Raw genomic sequence first — 21,824 nt, forward strand, 5'->3', positions numbered from 1 at the left:
TGCTTAAATAACCCTTTTGTAAGCAAAATAACACGTTTGCATTGAACGGAACAGAAATATCAACTGTTCTAGTTTTTATGTGTGCAAAATGCTTTTCAGAGCGGAGAATCACTTTTCGACCAACAATGCGATTCTGACCTTACAATGTTGATATTGCTCAAAACTAATGGAATTCACTCCCAAATGGTGGTTTATGCTTAAATAACCCTTTTGTAAGCATAATAACACGTTTGAATTGAAAGGAACAGAACTATTCACTTTTCTAGTTTTTATGTGTGCAAAATGCTTTTCAGAGCGAGAGAAGCACTTTTTGACCAACAATGTGATTCTGAACTTACAATGTTGATATTGCTCAAAACGAATGGAATTCACTCCAAATTGTGGTTTATGCTTAAATAACCCTTTTGTAAGCATAATAACACGTTCGAATTGAAAGGAACAGAACTATTCACTTTTATAGTTTTTATGTGTGCAAAATGCTTTTCAGAGCGAGAGAAGCACTTTTTGACCAACATTGTGATTCTGACCTTTGAATGTTGATATTGCTCAAAACTAATGGAATTCACTCCCAAATGGTGGTTTATGCTTAAATAACCCTTTTGTAAGCATAATAACACGTTTGAATTGAAAGGAACAGAACTATTCACTTTTCTAGTTTTTATGTGTGCAAAATGCTTTTCAGAGCGAGAGAAGCACTTTTTGACCAACAATGTGATTCTGAACTTACAATGTTGATATTGCTCAAAACGAATGGAATTCACTCCCAAATGGTGGTTTATGCTTAAATAACCCTTTTGTAACCATAAAAACACGTTTGAGTTGAAAGAAACAGAAATATTCACTTGTCAAGTTTTTATGCGTGCAAAATGCTTTTCAGAGCGAGAGAAGCACTTTTTGACCAACAATGTGATTCTGACCTTTCAATGTTGATATTGCTCAAAACTAATGGAATTCACTCCCAAATGGTGGTTTATGCTTAAATAACCCATTTGTAACCATCAAAACACGTTTGAATCGAAAGAAACAGAAATATTCACTTGTCAAGTTTTTATGCGTGCAAAATACTTTTCAGAGCGAGAGAAGCACTTTTTGACCAACAATGCGATTCTAACCTTACAATGTTGATATTGCTCAAAACTAATGGAATTAACTCCCAAATGGTGGTTTATGCTTAAATAACCCTTTTGTAAGCATAATAACACGTTTCCATTGAAAGTAACAGAAATATTCACTTTTCTAGTTTTTATGTGTGCAAAATGCTTTTCAGAGCGAGAGAAGCACTTTTTGACCAACATTGTGATTCTGACCTTTGAATGTTGATATTGCTCAAAACTAATGGAATTCACTCCCAAATGGTGGTTTATGCTTAAATAACCCTTTTGTAAGCATAATAACACGTTTGAATTGAAAGGAACAGAACTATTCACTTTTCTAGTTTTTATGTGTGCAAAATGCTTTTCAGAGCGAGAGACGCACTTTTTGACCAACAATGTGATTCTGAACTTACAATGTTGATATTGCTCAAAACTAATGGAATCCACTCCCAAATGGTGGTTTATGCTTAAATAACCCATTTGTAACCATCAAAACACGTTTGAATCGAAAGAAACAGAGATTATTCACTTGTCAAGTTTTTATGCGTGCAAAATGCTTTTCAGAGCGAGAGAAGCACTTTTTGACCAACAATGCGATTCTAACCTTACAATGTTGATATTGCTCAAACTAATGGAATTCACTCCCAAATGGTGGTTTATGCTTAAATAACCCTTTTGTAAGCATAATAACACGTTTGAATTAAAAGGAACAGAACTATTCACTTTTATAGTTTTTATGTGTGCAAAATGCTTTTCAGAGCGAGAGAAGCACTTTTTGACCAACAATGTGATTCTGAACTTACAATGTTGATATTGCTCAAAACGAATGGAATTCACTCCCAAATGGTGGTTTATGCTTAAATAACCCCTTTTGTAACCATAAAAACACGTTTGAGTTAAAAAAAACAGAAATATTCACTTGTCAAGTTTTTATGCGTGCAAAATGCTTTTCAGAGCGAGAGAAGCACTTTTTGACCAACAACGTGATTCTGACCTTACAATGTTGATATTGCTCAAAACTAATGGACTTCACTTCCAAATGGTCGTGTATTGCTTAAATAAGCCTTTTGTTAGCAAAGTAACACGTTTTCATTGAACGGAACAGAAATATCAACTGCTCTAGTTTGTATGTGTGCAAAATGACTTTTCGACCAACAATGTGATTCGTACCTTACAATGTTGATTTTGCTAAAAACTAATGGACTTCACTTCCAAATGGTCGTGTATTGCTTAAATCACCCTTTTGTAAGCAAAGTAACACGTTGTCATCGAACGGAACAGAAATATCAACTGTTCTAGTTTTTATGCGTGCAAAATGCTTTTCAGAGCGAGAGAAGCACTTTTTGACCAACAATGTGATTCTGACGTTACAATGTTGATATTGCTCAAAACTAATGGAATTCACTTCCAAATGGTCGTGTATTGCTTAAATAACCCTTTTGTAAGCAAAATAACACGTTTGCATTGAACGGAACAGAAATATCAACTGTTCTAGTTTTTATGTGTGCAAAATGCTTTTCAGAGCGGAGAATCACTTTTCGACCAACAATGCGATTCTGACCTTACAATGTTGATATTGCTCAAAACTAATGGAATTCACTCCCAAATGGTGGTTTATGCTTAAATAACCCTTTTGTAAGCATAATAACACGTTTGAATTGAAAGGAACAGAACTATTCACTTTTCTAGTTTTTATGTGTGCAAAATGCTTTTCAGAGCGAGAGAAGCACTTTTTGACCAACAATGTGATTCTGAACTTACAATGTTGATATTGCTCAAAACGAATGGAATTCACTCCCAAATTGTGGTTTATGCTTAAATAACCCTTTTGTAAGCATAATAACACGTTCGAATTGAAAGGAACAGAACTATTCACTTTTATAGTTTTTATGTGTGCAAAATGCTTTTCAGAGCGAGAGAAGCACTTTTTGACCAACATTGTGATTCTGACCTTTGAATGTTGATATTGCTCAAAACTAATGGAATTCACTCCCAAATGGTGGTTTATGCTTAAATAACCCTTTTGTAAGCATAATAACACGTTTGAATTGAAAGGAACAGAACTATTCACTTTTCTAGTTTTTATGTGTGCAAAATGCTTTTCAGAGCGAGAGAAGCACTTTTTGACCAACAATGTGATTCTGAACTTACAATGTTGATATTGCTCAAAACGAATGGAATTCACTCCCAAATGGTGGTTTATGCTTAAATAACCCTTTTGTAACCATAAAAACACGTTTGAGTTGAAAGAAACAGAAATATTCACTTGTCAAGTTTTTATGCGTGCAAAATGCTTTTCAGAGCGAGAGAAGCACTTTTTGACCAACAATGTGATTCTGACCTTTCAATGTTGATATTGCTCAAAACTAATGGAATTCACTCCCAAATGGTGGTTTATGCTTAAATAACCCATTTGTAACCATCAAAACACGTTTGAATCGAAAGAAACAGAAATATTCACTTGTCAAGTTTTTATGCGTGCAAAATACTTTTCAGAGCGAGAGAAGCACTTTTTGACCAACAATGCGATTCTAACCTTACAATGTTGATATTGCTCAAAACTAATGGAATTAACTCCCAAATGGTGGTTTATGCTTAAATAACCCTTTTGTAAGCATAATAACACGTTTCCATTGAAAGTAACAGAAATATTCACTTTTCTAGTTTTTATGTGTGCAAAATGCTTTTCAGAGCGAGAGAAGCACTTTTTGACCAACATTGTGATTCTGACCTTTTGAATGTTGATATTGCTCAAAACTAATGGAATTCACTCCCAAATGGTGGTTTATGCTTAAATAACCCTTTTGTAAGCATAATAACACGTTTGAATTGAAAGGAACAGAACTATTCACTTTTCTAGTTTTTATGTGTGCAAAATGCTTTTCAGAGCGAGAGACGCACTTTTTGACCAACAATGTGATTCTGAACTTACAATGTTGATATTGCTCAAAACTAATGGAATCCACTCCCAAATGGTGGTTTATGCTTAAATAACCCATTTGTAACCATCAAAACACGTTTGAATCGAAAGAAACAGAGATTATTCACTTGTCAAGTTTTTATGCGTGCAAAATGCTTTTCAGAGCGAGAGAAGCACTTTTTGACCAACAATGCGATTCTAACCTTACAATGTTGATATTGCTCAAAACTAATGGAATTCACTCCCAAATGGTGGTTTATGCTTAAATAACCCTTTTGTAAGCATAATAACACGTTTGAATTAAAAGGAACAGAACTATTCACTTTTATAGTTTTTATGTGTGCAAAATGCTTTTCAGAGCGAGAGAAGCACTTTTTGACCAACAATGTGATTCTGAACTTACAATGTTGATATTGCTCAAAACGAATGGAATTCACTCCCAAATGGTGGTTTATGCTTAAATAACCCTTTTGTAACCATAAAAACACGTTTGAGTTAAAAAAAACAGAAATATTCACTTGTCAAGTTTTTATGCGTGCAAAATGCTTTTCAGAGCGAGAGAAGCACTTTTTGACCAACAACGTGATTCTGACCTTACAATGTTGATATTGCTCAAAACTAATGGACTTCACTTCCAAATGGTCGTGTATTGCTTAAATAAGCCTTTTGTTAGCAAAGTAACACGTTTTCATTGAACGGAACAGAAATATCAACTGCTCTAGTTTGTATGTGTGCAAAATGACTTTTCGACCAACAATGTGATTCGTACCTTACAATGTTGATTTTGCTCAAAACTAATGGACTTCACTTCCAAATGGTCGTGTATTGCTTAAATCACCCTTTTGTAAGCAAAGTAACACGTTGTCATCGAACGGAACAGAAATATCAACTGTTCTAGTTTTTATGCGTGCAAAATGCTTTTCAGAGCGAGAGAAGCACTTTTTGACCAACAATGTGATTCTGACGTTACAATGTTGATATTGCTCAAAACTAATGGAATTCACTTCCAAATGGTCGTGTATTGCTTAAATAACCCTTTTGTAAGCAAAATAACACGTTTGCATTGAACGGAACAGGAAATATCAACTGTTCTAGTTTTTATGTGTGCAAAATGCTTTTCAGAGCGGAGAATCACTTTTCGACCAACAATGCGATTCTGACCTTACAATGTTGATATTGCTCAAAACTAATGGAATTCACTCCCAAATGGTGGTTTATGCTTAAATAACCCTTTTGTAAGCATAATAACACGTTTGAATTGAAAGGAACAGAACTATTCACTTTTCTAGTTTTTATGTGTGCAAAATGCTTTTCAGAGCGAGAGAAGCACTTTTTGACCAACAATGTGATTCTGAACTTACAATGTTGATATTGCTCAAAACGAATGGAATTCACTCCCAAATTGTGGTTTATGCTTAAATAACCCTTTTGTAAGCATAATAACACGTTCGAATTGAAAGGAACAGAACTATTCACTTTTATAGTTTTTATGTGTGCAAAATGCTTTTCAGAGCGAGAGAAGCACTTTTTGACCAACATTGTGATTCTGACCTTTGAATGTTGATATTGCTCAAAACTAATGGAATTCACTCCCAAATGGTGGTTTATGCTTAAATAACCCTTTTTTAAGCATAATAACACGTTTGAATTGAAAGGAACAGAACTATTCACTTGTCAAGTTTTTATGCGTGCAAAATGCTTTTCAGAGCGAGAGAAGCACTTTTTGACCAACAATGCGATTCTAACCTTACAATGTTGATATTGCTCAAAACTAATGGAATTCACTCCCAAATGGTGGTTTATGCTTAAATAACCCTTTTGTAAGCATAATAACACGTTTGAATTGAAAGGAACAGAACTATTCACTTTTATAGTTTTTATGTGTGCAAAATGCTTTTCAGAGCGAGAGAAGCACTTTTTTGACCAACAATGTGATTCTAACCTTACAATGTTGATATTGCTCAAAACTAATGGAATTCACTCCCAAATGGTGGTTTATGCTTAAATAACCCTTTTGTAAGCATAATTACACGTTTGAATTAAAAGGAACAGAACTATTCACTTTTATAGTTTTTATGTGTGCAAAATGCTTTTCAGAGCGAGAGAAGCACTTTTTGACCAACAATGTGATTCTGAACTTACAATGTTGATATTGCTCAAAACGAATGGAATTCACTCCCAAATGGTGGTTTATGCTTAAATTACCCATTTGTAACCATCAAAACACGTTTGAATCGAAAGAAACAGAAATATTCACTTGTCAAGTTTTTATGCGTGCAAAATGCTTTTCAGAGCGAGAGAAGCACTTTTTGACCAACAATGCGATTCTAACTTACAATGTTGATATTGCTCAAAACTAATGGAATCCACTCCAAATGGTGGTTTATGCTTAAATAACCCATTTGTAACCATCAAAACACGTTTGAATCGAAAGAAACAGAGATATTCACTTGTCAAGTTTTTATGCGTGCAAAATGCTTTTCAGAGCGAGAGAAGCACTTTTTGACCAACAATGCGATTCTAACCTTACAATGTTGATATTGCTCAAAACTAATGGAATTCACTCCCAAATGGTGGTTTATGCTTAAATAACCCTTTTGTAAGCATAATAACACGTTTGAATTGAAAGGAACAGAACTATTCACTTTTATAGTTTTTATGTGTGCAAAATGCTTTTCAGAGCGAGAGAAGCACTTTTTGACCAACATTGTGATTCTGACCTTTGAATGTTGATATTGCTCAAAACTAATGGAATTCACTCCCAAATGGTAGTTTATGCTTAAATAACCCTTTTGTAAGCATAATAACACGTCTGAATTGAAAGGAACAGAACTATTCACTTTTGTAGTTTTTATGTGTGCAAAATGCTTTTCAGAGCGAGAGACGCACTTTTTGACCAACAATGTGATTCTGAACTTACAATGTTGATATTGCTCAAAACTAATGGAATCCACTCCCAAATGGTGGTTTATGCTTAAATAACCCATTTGTAACCATCAAAACACGTTTGAATCGAAAGAAACAGAGATATTCACTTGTCAAGTTTTTATGCGTGCAAAATGCTTTTCAGAGCGAGAGAAGCACTTTTTGACCAACAATGCGATTCTAACCTTACAATGTTGATATTGCTCAAAACTAATGGAATTCACTCCCAAATGGTGGTTTATGCTTAAATAACCCTTTTGTAAGCATAATAACACGTTTGAATTAAAAGGAACAGAACTATTCACTTTTATAGTTTTTATGTGTGCAAAATGCTTTTCAGAGCGAGAGAAGCACTTTTTGACCAACAATGTGATTCTGAACTTACAATGTTGATATTGCTCAAAACGAATGGAATTCACTCCCAAATGGTGGTTTATGCTTAAATAACCCTTTTGTAACCATAAAAACACGTTTGAGTTAAAAAAAACAGAAATATTCACTTGTCAAGTTTTTATGCGTGCAAAATGCTTTTCAGAGCGAGAGAAGCACTTTTTGACCAACAACGTGATTCTGACCTTACAATGTTGATATTGCTCAAAACTAATGGACTTCACTTCCAAATGGTCGTGTATTGCTTAAATAAGCCTTTTGTTAGCAAAGTAACACGTTTTCATTGAACGGAACAGAAATATCAACTGCTCTAGTTTGTATGTGTGCAAAATGACTTTTCGACCAACAATGTGATTCGTACCTTACAATGTTGATTTTGCTCAAAACTAATGGACTTCACTTCCAAATGGTCGTGTATTGCTTAAATCACCCTTTTGTAAGCAAAGTAACACGTTGTCATCGAACGGAACAGAAATATCAACTGTTCTAGTTTTTATGCGTGCAAAATGCTTTTCAGAGCGAGAGAAGCACTTTTTGACCAACAATGTGATTCTGACGTTACAATGTTGATATTGCTCAAAACTAATGGAATTCACTTCCAAATGGTCGTGTATTGCTTAAATAACCCTTTTGTAAGCAAAATAACACGTTTGCATTGAACGGAACAGAAATATCAACTGTTCTAGTTTTTATGTGTGCAAAATGCTTTTCAGAGCGGAGAATCACTTTTCGACCAACAATGCGATTCTGACCTTACAATGTTGATATTGCTCAAAACTAATGGAATTCACTCCCAAATGGTGGTTTATGCTTAAATAACCCTTTTGTAAGCATAATAACACGTTTGAATTGAAAGGAACAGAACTATTCACTTTTCTAGTTTTTATGTGTGCAAAATGCTTTTCAGAGCGAGAGAAGCACTTTTTGACCAACAATGTGATTCTGAACTTACAATGTTGATATTGCTCAAAACGAATGGAATTCACTCCCAAATTGTGGTTTATGCTTAAATAACCCTTTTGTAAGCATAATAACACGTTCGAATTGAAAGGAACAGAACTATTCACTTTTATAGTTTTTATGTGTGCAAAATGCTTTTCAGAGCGAGAGAAGCACTTTTTGACCAACATTGTGATTCTGACCTTTGAATGTTGATATTGCTCAAAACTAATGGAATTCACTCCCAAATGGTGGTTTATGCTTAAATAACCCTTTTTTAAGCATAATAACACGTTTGAATTGAAAGGAACAGAACTATTCACTTGTCAAGTTTTTATGCGTGCAAAATGCTTTTCAGAGCGAGAGAAGCACTTTTTGACCAACAATGCGATTCTAACCTTACAATGTTGATATTGCTCAAAACTAATGGAATTCACTCCCAAATGGTGGTTTATGCTTAAATAACCCTTTTGTAAGCATAATAACACGTTTGAATTGAAAGGAACAGAACTATTCACTTTTATAGTTTTTATGTGTGCAAAATGCTTTTCAGAGCGAGAGAAGCACTTTTTGACCAACAATGTGATTCTAACCTTACAATGTTGATATTGCTCAAAACTAATGGAATTCACTCCCAAATGGTGGTTTATGCTTAAATAACCCTTTTGTAAGCATAATTACACGTTTGAATTAAAAGGAACAGAACTATTCACTTTTATAGTTTTTATGTGTGCAAAATGCTTTTCAGAGCGAGAGAAGCACTTTTTGACCAACAATGTGATTCTGAACTTACAATGTTGATATTGCTCAAAACGAATGGAATTCACTCCCAAATGGTGGTTTATGCTTAAATTACCCATTTGTAACCATCAAAACACGTTTGAATCGAAAGAAACAGAAATATTCACTTGTCAAGTTTTTATGCGTGCAAAATGCTTTTCAGAGCGAGAGAAGCACTTTTTGACCAACAATGCGATTCTAACTTACAATGTTGATATTGCTCAAAACTAATGGAATCCACTCCCAAATGGTGGTTTATGCTTAAATAACCCATTTGTAACCATCAAAACACGTTTGAATCGAAAGAAACAGAGATATTCACTTGTCAAGTTTTTATGCGTGCAAAATGCTTTTCAGAGCGAGAGAAGCACTTTTTGACCAACAATGCGATTCTAACCTTACAATGTTGATATTGCTCAAAACTAATGGAATTCACTCCCAAATGGTGGTTTATGCTTAAATAACCCTTTTGTAAGCATAATAACACGTTTGAATTGAAAGGAACAGAACTATTCACTTTTATAGTTTTTATGTGTGCAAAATGCTTTTCAGAGCGAGAGAAGCACTTTTTGACCAACATTGTGATTCTGACCTTTGAATGTTGATATTGCTCAAAACTAATGGAATTCACTCCCAAATGGTAGTTTATGCTTAAATAACCCTTTTGTAAGCATAATAACACGTCTGAATTGAAAGGAACAGAACTATTCACTTTTGTAGTTTTTATGTGTGCAAAATGCTTTTCAGAGCGAGAGACGCACTTTTTGACCAACAATGTGATTCTGAACTTACAATGTTGATATTGCTCAAAACTAATGGAATCCACTCCCAAATGGTGGTTTATGCTTAAATAACCCATTTGTAACCATCAAAACACGTTTGAATCGAAAGAAACAGAGATATTCACTTGTCAAGTTTTTATGCGTGCAAAATGCTTTTCAGAGCGAGAGAAGCACTTTTTGACCAACAATGCGATTCTAACCTTACAATGTTGATATTGCTCAAAACTAATGGAATTCACTCCCAAATGGTGGTTTATGCTTAAATAACCCTTTTGTAAGCATAATAACACGTTTGAATTGAAAGGAACAGAACTATTCACTTTTATAGTTTTTATGTGTGCAAAATGCTTTTCAGAGCGAGAGAAGCACTTTTTGACCAACAATGTGATTCTAACCTTACAATGTTGATATTGCTCAAAACTAATGGAATTCACTCCCAAATGGTGGTTTATGCTTAAATAACCCTTTTGTAAGCATAATTACACGTTTGAATTAAAAGGAACAGAACTATTCACTTTTCTAGTTTTTATGTGTGCAAAATGCTTTTCAGAGCGAGAGAAGCACTTTTTGACCAACAATGTGATTCTGAACTTACAATGTTGATATTGCTCAAAACGAATGGAATTCACTCCCAAATGGTGGTTTATGCTTAAATTACCCATTTGTAACCATCAAAACACGTTTGAATCGAAAGAAACAGAAATATTCACTTGTCAAGTTTTTATGCGTGCAAAATGCTTTTCAGAGCGAGAGAAGCACTTTTTGACCAACAATGCGATTCTAACTTACAATGTTGATAGTGCTCAAAACTAATGGAATTCACTCCCAAATGGTGGTTTATGCTTAAATAACCCTTTTGTAAGCATAATAACACGTTTCCATTGAAAGTAACAGAAATATTCACTTTTCTAGTTTTTATGTGTGCAAAATGCTTTTCAGAGCGAGAGAAGCACTTTTTGACCAACATTGTGATTCTGACCTTTGAATGTTGATATTGCTCAAAACTAATGGAATTCACTCCCAAATGGTGGTTTATGCTTAAATAACCCTTTTGTAAGCATAATAACACGTTTGAATTGAAAGGAACAGAACTATTCACTTTTCTAGTTTTTATGTGTGCAAAATGCTTTTCAGAGCGAGAGAAGCACTTTTTGACCAACAATGTGATTCTGAACTTACAATGTTGATATTGCTCAAAACTAATGGAATCCACTCCCAAATGGTGGTTTATGCTTAAATAACCCATTTGTAACCATCAAAACACGTTTGAATCGAAAGAAACAGAGATATTCACTTGTCAAGTTTTTATGCGTGCAAAATGCTTTTCAGAGCGAGAGAAGCACTTTTTGACCAACAATGCGATTCTAACCTTACAATGTTGATATTGCTCAAAACTAATGGAATTCACTCCCAAATGGTGGTTTATGCTTAAATAACCCTTTTGTAAGCATAATAACACGTTTGAATTGAAAGGAACAGAACTATTGACTTTTATAGTTTTTATGTGTGCAAAATGCTTTTCAGAGCGAGAGAAGCACTTTTTGACCAACATTGTGATTCTGACCTTTGAATGTTGATATTGCTCAAAACTAATGGACTTCACTCCAAAATGGTGGTTTATGCTTAAATAACCCTTTTGTAAGCATAACAACACGTTTCCATTGAAAGTAACAGAAATATTCACTTTTCTAGTTTTTATGTGTGCAAAATGCTTTTCAGAGCGAGAGAAGCACTTTTTGACCAACAATGCGATTCTAACCTTACAATGTTGATATTGCTCAAAACTAATGGAATTCACTCCCAAATGGTGGTTTATGCTTAAATAACCCTTTTGTAAGCATAATAACATGTTTGAATTAAAAGGAACAGAACTATTCACTTTTATAGTTTTTATGTGTGCAAAATGCTTTTCAGAGCGAGAGAAGCACTTTTTGACCAACAATGTGATTCTGAACTTACAATGTTGATATTGCTCAAAACGAATGGAATTCACTCCCAAATGGTGGTTTATGCTTAAATAACCCTTTTGTAACCATAAAAACACGTTTGAGTTAAAAGAAACAGAAATATTCACTTGTCAAGTTTTTATGCGTGCAAAATGCTTTTCAGAGCGAGAGAAGCACTTTTTGACCAACAACGTGATTCTGACCTTACAATGTTGATATTGCTCAAAACGAATGGACTTCACTTCCAAATGGTCGTGTATTGCTTAAATAAGCCTTTTGTAAGCAAAGTAACACGTTTTCATTGAACGGAACAGAAATATCAACTGCTCTAGTTTGTATGTGTGCAAAATGACTTTTCGACCAACAATGTGATTCGTACCTTACAATGTTGATTTTGCTCAAAACTAATGGACTTCACTTCCAAATGGTCGTGTATTGCTTAAATCACCCTTTTGTAAGCAAAGTAACACGTTGTCATCGAACGGAACAGAAATATCAACTGTTCTAGTTTTTATGCGTGCAAAATGCTTTTCAGAGCGAGAGAAGCACTTTTTGACCAACAATGTGATTCTGACGTTACAATGTTGATATTGCTCAAAACTAATGGAATTCACTTCCAAATGGTCGTGTATTAATTAAATAACCCTTTTGTAAGCAAAATAACACGTTTGCATTGAACGGAACAGAAATATCAACTGTTCTAGTTTTTATGTGTGCAAAATGCTTTTCAGAGCGGAGAATCACTTTTCGACCAACAATGCAATTCTGACCTTACAATGTTGATATTGCTCAAAACTAATGGAATTCACTCCCAAATGGTGGTTTATGCTTAAATAACCCTTTTGTAAGCATAATAACACGTTTGAATTGAAAGGAACAGAACTATTCACTTTTCTAGTTTTTATGTGTGCAAAATGCTTTTCAGAGCGAGAGAAGCACTTTTTGACCAACAATGTGATTCTGAACTTACAATGTTGATATTGCTCAAAACGAATGGAATTCACTCCCAAATGGTGGTTTATGCTTAAATAACCCTTTTGTAAGCATAATAACACGTTCGAATTGAAAGGAACAGAACTATTCACTTTTATAGTTTTTATGTGTGCAAAATGCTTTTCAGAGCGAGAGAAGCACTTTTTGACCAACATTGTGATTCTGACCTTTGAATGTTGATATTGCTCAAAACTAATGGAATTCACTCCCAAATGGTGGTTTATGCTTAAATAACCCTTTTTTAAGCATAATAACACGTTTGAATTGAAAGGAACAGAACTATTCACTTTTCTAGTTTTTATGTGTGCAAAATGCTTTTCAGAGCGAGAGAAGCACTTTTTGACCAACAATGTGATTCTGAATTTACAATGTTGATATTGCTCAAAACTAATGGAATCCACTCCCAAATGGTGGTTTATGCTTAAATAACCCATTTGTAACCATCAAAACACGTTTGAATCGAAAGAAACAGAGATATTCACTTGTCAAGTTTTTATGCGTGCAAAATGCTTTTCAGAGCAAGAGAAGCACTTTTTGACCAACAATGCGATTCTAACCTTACAATGTTGATATTGCTCAAAACTAATGGAATTCACTCCCAAATGGTGGTTTATGCTTAAATAACCCTTTTGTAAGCATAATAACACGTTTCCATTGAAAGTAACAGAAATATTCACTTTTCTAGTTTTTATGTGTGCAAAATGCTTTTCAGAGCGAGAGAAGCACTTTTTGACCAACATTGTGATTCTGACCTTTGAATGTTGATATTGCTCAAAACTAATGGAATTCACTCCCAAATGGTGGTTTATGCTTAAATAACCCTTTTGTAAGCATAATAACACGTTTGAATTGAAAGGAACAGAACTATTCACTTTTCTAGTTTTTATGTGTGCAAAATGCTTTTCAGAGCGAGAGAAGCACTTTTTGACCAACAATGTGATTCTGAATTTACAATGTTGATATTGCTCAAAACTAATGGAATCCACTCCCAAATGGTGGTTTATGCTTAAATAACCCATTTGTAACCATCAAAACACGTTTGAATCGAAAGAAACAGAGATATTCACTTGTCAAGTTTTTATGCGTGCAAAATGCTTTTCAGAGCGAGAGAAGCACTTTTTGACCAACAATGCGATTCTAACCTTACAATGTTGATATTGCTCAAAACTAATGGAATTCACTCCCAAATGGTGGTTTATGCTTAAATAACCCTTTTGTAAGCATAATAACACGTTTGAATTGAAAGGAACAGAACTATTCACTTTTATAGTTTTTATGTGTGCAAAATGCTTTTCAGAGCGAGAGAAGCACTTTTTGACCAACATTGTGATTCTGACCTTTGAATGTTGATATTGCTCAAAACTAATGGAATCCACTCCCAAATGGTGGTTTATGCTTAAATAACCCATTTGTAACCATCAAAACACGTTTGAATCGAAAGAAACAGAGATATTCACTTGTCAAGTTTTTATGCGTGCAAAATGCTTTTCAGAGCGAGAGAAGCACTTTTTGACCAACAATGCGATTCTAACCTTACAATGTTGATATTGCTCAAAACTAATGGAATTCACTCCCAAATGGTGGTTTATGCTTAAATAACCCTTTTGTAAGCATAATAACACGTTTGAATTGAAAGGAACAGAACTATTCACTTTTCTAGTTTTTATGTGTGCAAAATGCTTTTCAGAGCGAGAGAAGCACTTTTTGACCAACAATGTGATTCTAACCTTACAATGTTGATATTGCTCAAAACTAATGGAATTCACTCCCAAATGGTGGTTTATGCTTAAATAACCCTTTTGTAAGCATAATTACACGTTTGAATTAAAAGGAACAGAACTATTCACTTTTATAGTTTTTATGTGTGCAAAATGCTTTTCAGAGCGAGAGAAGCACTTTTTGACCAACAATGTGATTCTGAACTTACAATGTTGATATTGCTCAAAACGAATGGAATTCACTCCCAAATGGTGGTTTATGCTTAAATTACCCATTTGTAACCATCAAAACACGTTTGAATCGAAAGAAACAGAAATATTCACTTGTCAAGTTTTTATGCGTGCAAAATGCTTTTCAGAGCGAGAGAAGCACTTTTTGACCAACAATGCGATTCTAACTTACAATGTTGATAGTGCTCAAAACTAATGGAATTCACTCCCAAATGGTGGTTTATGCTTAAATAACCCTTTTGTAAGCATAATAACACGTTTCCATTGAAAGTAACAGAAATATTCACTTTTCTAGTTTTTATGTGTGCAAAATGCTTTTCAGAGCGAGAGAAGCACTTTTTGACCAACATTGTGATTCTGACCTTTGAATGTTGATATTGCTCAAAACTAATGGAATTCACTCCCAAATGGTGGTTTATGCTTAAATAACCCTTTTGTAAGCATAATAACACGTTTGAATTGAAAGGAACAGAACTATTCACTTTTCTAGTTTTTATGTGTGCAAAATGCTTTTCAGAGCGAGAGAAGCACTTTTTGACCAACAATGTGATTCTGAACTTACAATGTTGATATTGCTCAAAACTAATGGAATCCACTCCCAAATGGTGGTTTATGCTTAAATAACCCATTTGTAACCATCAAAACACGTTTGAATCGAAAGAAACAGAGATATTCACTTGTCAAGTTTTTATGCGTGCAAAATGCTTTTCAGAGCGAGAGAAGCACTTTTTGACCAACAATGCGATTCTAACCTTACAATGTTGATATTGCTCAAAACTAATGGAATTCACTCCCAAATGGTGGTTTATGCTTAAATAACCCTTTTGTAAGCATAATAACACGTTTGAATTGAAAGGAACAGAACTATTGACTTTTATAGTTTTTATGTGTGCAAAATGCTTTTCAGAGCGAGAGAAGCACTTTTTGACCAACATTGTGATTCTGACCTTTGAATGTTGATATTGCTCAAAACTAATGGAATTCACTCCCAAATGGTGGTTTATGCTTAAATAACCCTTTTGTAAGCATAACAACACGTTTCCATTGAAAGTAACAGAAATATTCACTTTTCTAGTTTTTATGTGTGCAAAATGCTTTTCAGAGCGAGAGAAGCACTTTTTGACCAACATTGTGATTCTGACCTTTGAATGTTGATATTGCTCAAAACTAATGGAATTCACTCCCAAATGGTGGTTTATGCTTAAATAACCCTTTTGTAAGCATAATAACACGTTTGAATTGAAAGGAACAGAACTATTCACTTTTGTAGTTTTTATGTGTGCAAAATGCTTTTCAGAGCGAGAGACGCACTTTTTGACCAACAATGTGATTCTGAACTTACAATGTTGATATTACTCAAAACTAATGGAATCCACTCCCAAATGGTGGTTTATGCTTTATTAACCCATTTGTAACCATCAAAACACGTTTGAATCGAAAGAAACAGAGATATACACTTTTATAGTTTTTATGTGTGCAAAATGCTTTTCAGAGCGAGAGAAGCACTTTTTGACCAACAATGTGATTCTGAACTTACAATGTTGATATTGCTCAAAACGAATGGAATTCACTCCCAAATGGTGGTTTATGCTTAAATAACCCTTTAGAACCATAAAAACACGTTTGAGTTGAAAGAAACAGAAATATTCACTTGTCAAGTTTTTATGCGTGCAAAATGCTTTTCAGAGCGAGAGAAGCACTTTTTGACCAACATTGTGATTCTGACCTTTCAATGTTGATATTGCTCAAAACTAATGGAATTCACTCCCAAATGGTGGTTTATGCTTAAATAACCCATTTGTAACCATCAAAACACGTTTGAATCGAAAGAAACAGAAATATTCACTTGTCAAGTTTTTATGCGTGCAAAATGCTTTTCAGAGCGAGAGAAGCACTTTTTGACCAACAATGCGATTCTAACCTTACAATGTTGATATTGCTCAAAACTAATGGAATTCACTCCCAAATGGTGGTTTATGCTTAAATAACCCTTTTGTAAGCATAATAACACGTTTCCATTGAAAGTAACAGAAATATTCACTTTTCTAGTTTTTATGTGTGCAAAATGCTTTTCAGAGCGAGAGAAGCACTTTTTGACCAACATTGTGATTCTGACCTTTGAATGTTGATATTGCTCAAAACTAATGGAATTCACTCCCAAATGGTGGTTTATGCTTAAATAACCCTTTTGTAAGCATAATAACACGTTTGAATTGAAAGGAACAGAACTATTCACTTTTCTAGTTTTTATGTGTGCAAAATGCTTTTCAGAGCGAGGGACGCACTTTTTGACCAACAATGTGATTCTGAACTTACAATGTTGATATTGCTCAAAACTAATGGAATCCACTCCCAAATGGTGGTTTATGCTTAAATAACCCATTTGTAACCATCAAAACACGTTTGAATCGAAAGAAACAGAGATTATTCACTTGTCAAGTTTTTATGCGTGCAAAATGCTTTTCAGAGCGAGAGAAGCACTTTTTGACCAACAATGCGATTCTAACCTTACAATGTTGATATTGCTCAAAACTAATGGAATTCACTCCCAAATGGTGGTTTATGCTTAAATAACCCTTTTGTAAGCATAATAACACGTTTGAATTAAAAGGAACAGAACTATTCACTTTTATAGTTTTTATGTGTGCAAAATGCTTTTCAGAGCGAGAGAAGCACTTTTTGACCAACAATGTGATTCTGAACTTACAATGTTGATATTGCTCAAAACGAATGGAATTCACTCCCAAATGGTGGTTTATGCTTAAATAACCCTTTTGTAACCATAAAAACACGTTTGAGTTAAAAGAAACAGAAATACTCACTTGTCAAGTTTTTATGCGTGCAAAATGCTTTTCAGAGCGAGAGAAGCACTTTTTGACCAACAACGTGATTCTGACCTTACAATGTTGATATTGCTCAAAACTAATGGACTTCACTTCCACATGGTCGTGTATTGCTTAAATAAGCCTTTTGTAAGCAAAGTAACACGTTTTCATTGAACGGAACAGAAATATCAACTGCTCTAGTTTGTATGTGTGCAAAATGACTTTTCGACCAACAATGTGATTCGTACCTTACAATGTTGATTTTGCTCAAAACTAATGGACTTCACTTCCAAATGGTCGTGTATTGCTTAAATCACCCTTTTGTAAGCAAAGTAACACGTTGTCATCGAACGGAACAGAAATATCAACTGTTCTAGTTTTTATGCGTGCAAAATGCTTTTCAGAGCGAGAGAAGCACTTTTTGACCAACAATGTGATTCTGACGTTACAATGTTGATATTGCTCAAAACTAATGGAATTCACTTCCAAATGGTCGTGTATTGCTTAAATAACCCTTTTGTAAGCAAAATAACACGTTTGCATTGAACGGAACAGAAATATCAACTGTTCTAGTTTTTATGTGTGCAAAATGCTTTTCAGAGCGGAGAATCACTTTTCGACCAACAATGCGATTCTGACCTTACAATGTTGATATTGCTCAAAACTAATGGAATTCACTCCCAAATGGTGGTTTATGCTTAAATAACCCTTTTGTAAGCATAATAACACGTTTGAATTGAAAGGAACAGAACTATTCACTTTTCTAGTTTTTATGTGTGCAAAATGCTTTTCAGAGCGAGAGAAGCACTTTTTGACCAACATTGTGATTCTGACCTTTGAATGTTGATATTGCTCAAAACTAATGGAATTCACTCCCAAATGGTGGTTTATGCTTAAATAACCCTTTTGTAAGCATAATAACACGTTTGAATTGAAAGGAACAGAACTATTCACTTTTCTAGTTTTTATGTGTGCAAAATGCTTTTCAGAGCGAGAGACGCACTTTTTGACCAACGATGTGATTCTGAACTTACAATGTTGATATTGCTCAAAACTAATGGAATCCACTCCCAAATGGTGGTTTATGCTTTATTAACCCATTTGTAACCATCAAAACACGTTTGAATCGAAAGAAACAGAGATATACACTTTTATAGTTTTTATGTGTGCAAAATGCTTTTCAGAGCGAGAGAAGCACTTTTTGACCAACAATGTGATTCTGAACTTACAATGTTGATATTGCTCAAAACGAATGGAATTCACTCCCAAATGGTGGTTTATGCTTAAATAACCCTTTAGAACCATAAAAACACGTTTGAGTTGAAAGAAACAGAAATATTCACTTGTCAAGTTTTAATGCGTGCAAAATGCTTTTCAGAGCGAGAGAAGCACTTTTTGACCAACAATGTGATTCTGACCTTTCAATGTTGATATTGCTCAAAACTAATGGAATTCACTCCCAAATGGTGGTTTATGCTAAAATAACCCATTTGTAACCATCAAAACACGTTTGAATCGAAAGAAACAGAAATATTCACTTGTCAAGTTTTTATGCGTGCAAAATGCTTTTCAGAGCGAGAGAAGCACTTTTTGACCAACAATGCGATTCTAACTTACAATGTTGATAGTGCTCAAAACTAATGGAATTCACTCCCAAATGGTGGTTTATGCTTAAATAACCCTTTTGTAAGCATAATAACACGTTTCCATTGAAAGTAACAGAAATATTCACTTTTCTAGTTTTTATGTGTGCAAAATGCTTTTCAGAGCGAGAGAAGCACTTTTTGACCAACATTGTGATTCTGACCTTTGAATGTTGATATTGCTCAAAACTAATGGAATTCACTCCCAAATGGTGGTTTATGCTTAAATAACCCTTTTGTAAGCATAATAACACGTTTGAATTGAAAGGAACAGAACTATTCACTTTTCTAGTTTTTATGTGTGCAAAATGCTTTTCAGAGCGAGAGAAGCACTTTTTGACCAACAATGTGATTCTGAACTTACAATGTTGATATTGCTCAAAACTAATGGAATCCACTCCCAAATGGTGGTTTATGCTTAAATAACCCATTTGTAACCATCAAAACACGTTTGAATCGAAAGAAACAGAGATATTCACTTGTCAAGTTTTTATGCGTGCAAAATGCTTTTCAGAGCGAGAGAAGCACTTTTTGACCAACAATGCGATTCTAACCTTACAATGTTGATATTGCTCAAAACTAATGGAATTCACTCCCAAATGGTGGTTTATGCTTAAATAACCCTTTTGTAAGCATAATAACACGTTTGAATTGAAAGGAACAGAACTATTGACTTTTATAGTTTTTATGTGTGCAAAATGCTTTTCAGAGCGAGAGAAGCACTTTTTGACCAACATTGTGATTCTGACCTTTGAATGTTGATATTGCTCAAAACTAATGGAATTCACTCCCAAATGGTGGTTTATGCTTAAATAACCCTTTTGTAAGCATAATAACACGTTTGAATTGAAAGGAACAGAACTATTCACTTTTGTAGTTTTTATGTGTGCAAAATGCTTTTCAGAGCGAGAGACGCACTTTTTTACCAACAATGTGATTCTGAACTTACAATGTTGATATTGCTCAAAACTAATGGAATCCACTCCCAAATGGTGGTTTATGCTTAAATAACCCATTTGTAACCATCAAAACACGTTTGAATCGAAAGAAACAGAGATATTCACTTGTCAAGTTTTTATGCGTGCAAAATGCTTTTCAGAGCGAGAGAAGCACTTTTTGACCAACAATGCGATTCTAACCTTACAATGTTGATATTGCTCAAAACTAATGGAATTCACTCCCAAATGGTGGTTTATGCTTAAATAACCCTTTTGTAAGCATAATAACACGTTTGAATTGAAAGGAACAGAACTATTCACTTTTATAGTTTTTATGTGTGCAAAATGCTTTTCAGAGCGAGAGAAGCACTTTTTGACCAACAATGTGATTCTAACCTTACAATGTTGATATTGCTCAAAACTAATGGAATTCACTCCCAAATGGTGGTTTATGCTTAAATAACCCTTTTGTAAGCATAATTACACGTTTGAATTAAAAGGAACAGAACTATTCACTTTTATAGTTTTTATGTGTGCAAAATGCTTTTCAGAGCGAGAGAAGCACTTTTTGACCAACAATGTGATTCTGAACTTACAATGTTGATATTGCTCAAAACGAATGGAATTCACTCCCAAATGGTGGTTTATGCTTAAATTACCCATTTGTAACCATCAAAACACGTTTGAATCGAAAGAAACAGAAATATTCACTTGTCAAGTTTTTATGCGTGCAAAATGCTTTTCAGAGCGAGAGAAGCACTTTTTGACCAACAATGCGATTCTAACTTACAATGTTGATAGTGCTCAAAACTAATGGAATTCACTCCCAAATGGTGGTTTATGCTTAAATAACCCTTTTGTAAGCATAATAACACGTTTCCATTGAAAGTAACAGAAATATTCACTTTTCTAGTTTTTATGTGTGCAAAATGCTTTTCAGAGCGAGAGAAGCACTTTTTGACCAACATTGTGATTCTGACCTTTGAATGTTGATATTGCTCAAAACTAATGGAATTCACTCCCAAATGGTGGTTTATGCTTAAATAACCCTTTTGTAAGCATAATAACACGTTTGAATTGAAAGGAACAGAACTATTCACTTTTCTAGTTTTTATGTGTGCAAAATGCTTTTCAGAGCGAGAGAAGCACTTTTTGACCAACAATGTGATTCTGAACTTACAATGTTGATATTGCTCAAAACTAATGGAATCCACTCCCAAATGGTGGTTTATGCTTAAATAACCCATTTGTAACCATCAAAACACGTTTGAATCGAAAGAAACAGAGATATTCACTTGTCAAGTTTTTATGCGTGCAAAATGCTTTTCAGAGCGAGAGAAGCACTTTTTGACCAACAATGCGATTCTAACCTTACAATGTTGATATTGCTCAAAACTAATGGAATTCACTCCCAAATGGTGGTTTATGCTTAAATAACCCTTTTGTAAGCATAATAACACGTTTGAATTGAAAGGAACAGAACTATTGACTTTTATAGTTTTTATGTGTGCAAAATGCTTTTCAGAGCGAGAGAAGCACTTTTTGACCAACATTGTGATTCTGACCTTTGAATGTTGATATTGCTCAAAACTAATGGAATTCACTCCCAAATGGTGGTTTATGCTTAAATAACCCTTTTGTAAGCATAACAACACGTTTCCATTGAAAGTAACAGAAATATTCACTTTTCTAGTTTTTAT

This window comes from Pollachius pollachius, assembly GCF_949987615.1.
Source record: "Pollachius pollachius genome assembly, chromosome: 11".
NCBI classification, from domain to species: Eukaryota; Metazoa; Chordata; class Actinopteri; order Gadiformes; family Gadidae; genus Pollachius; species Pollachius pollachius.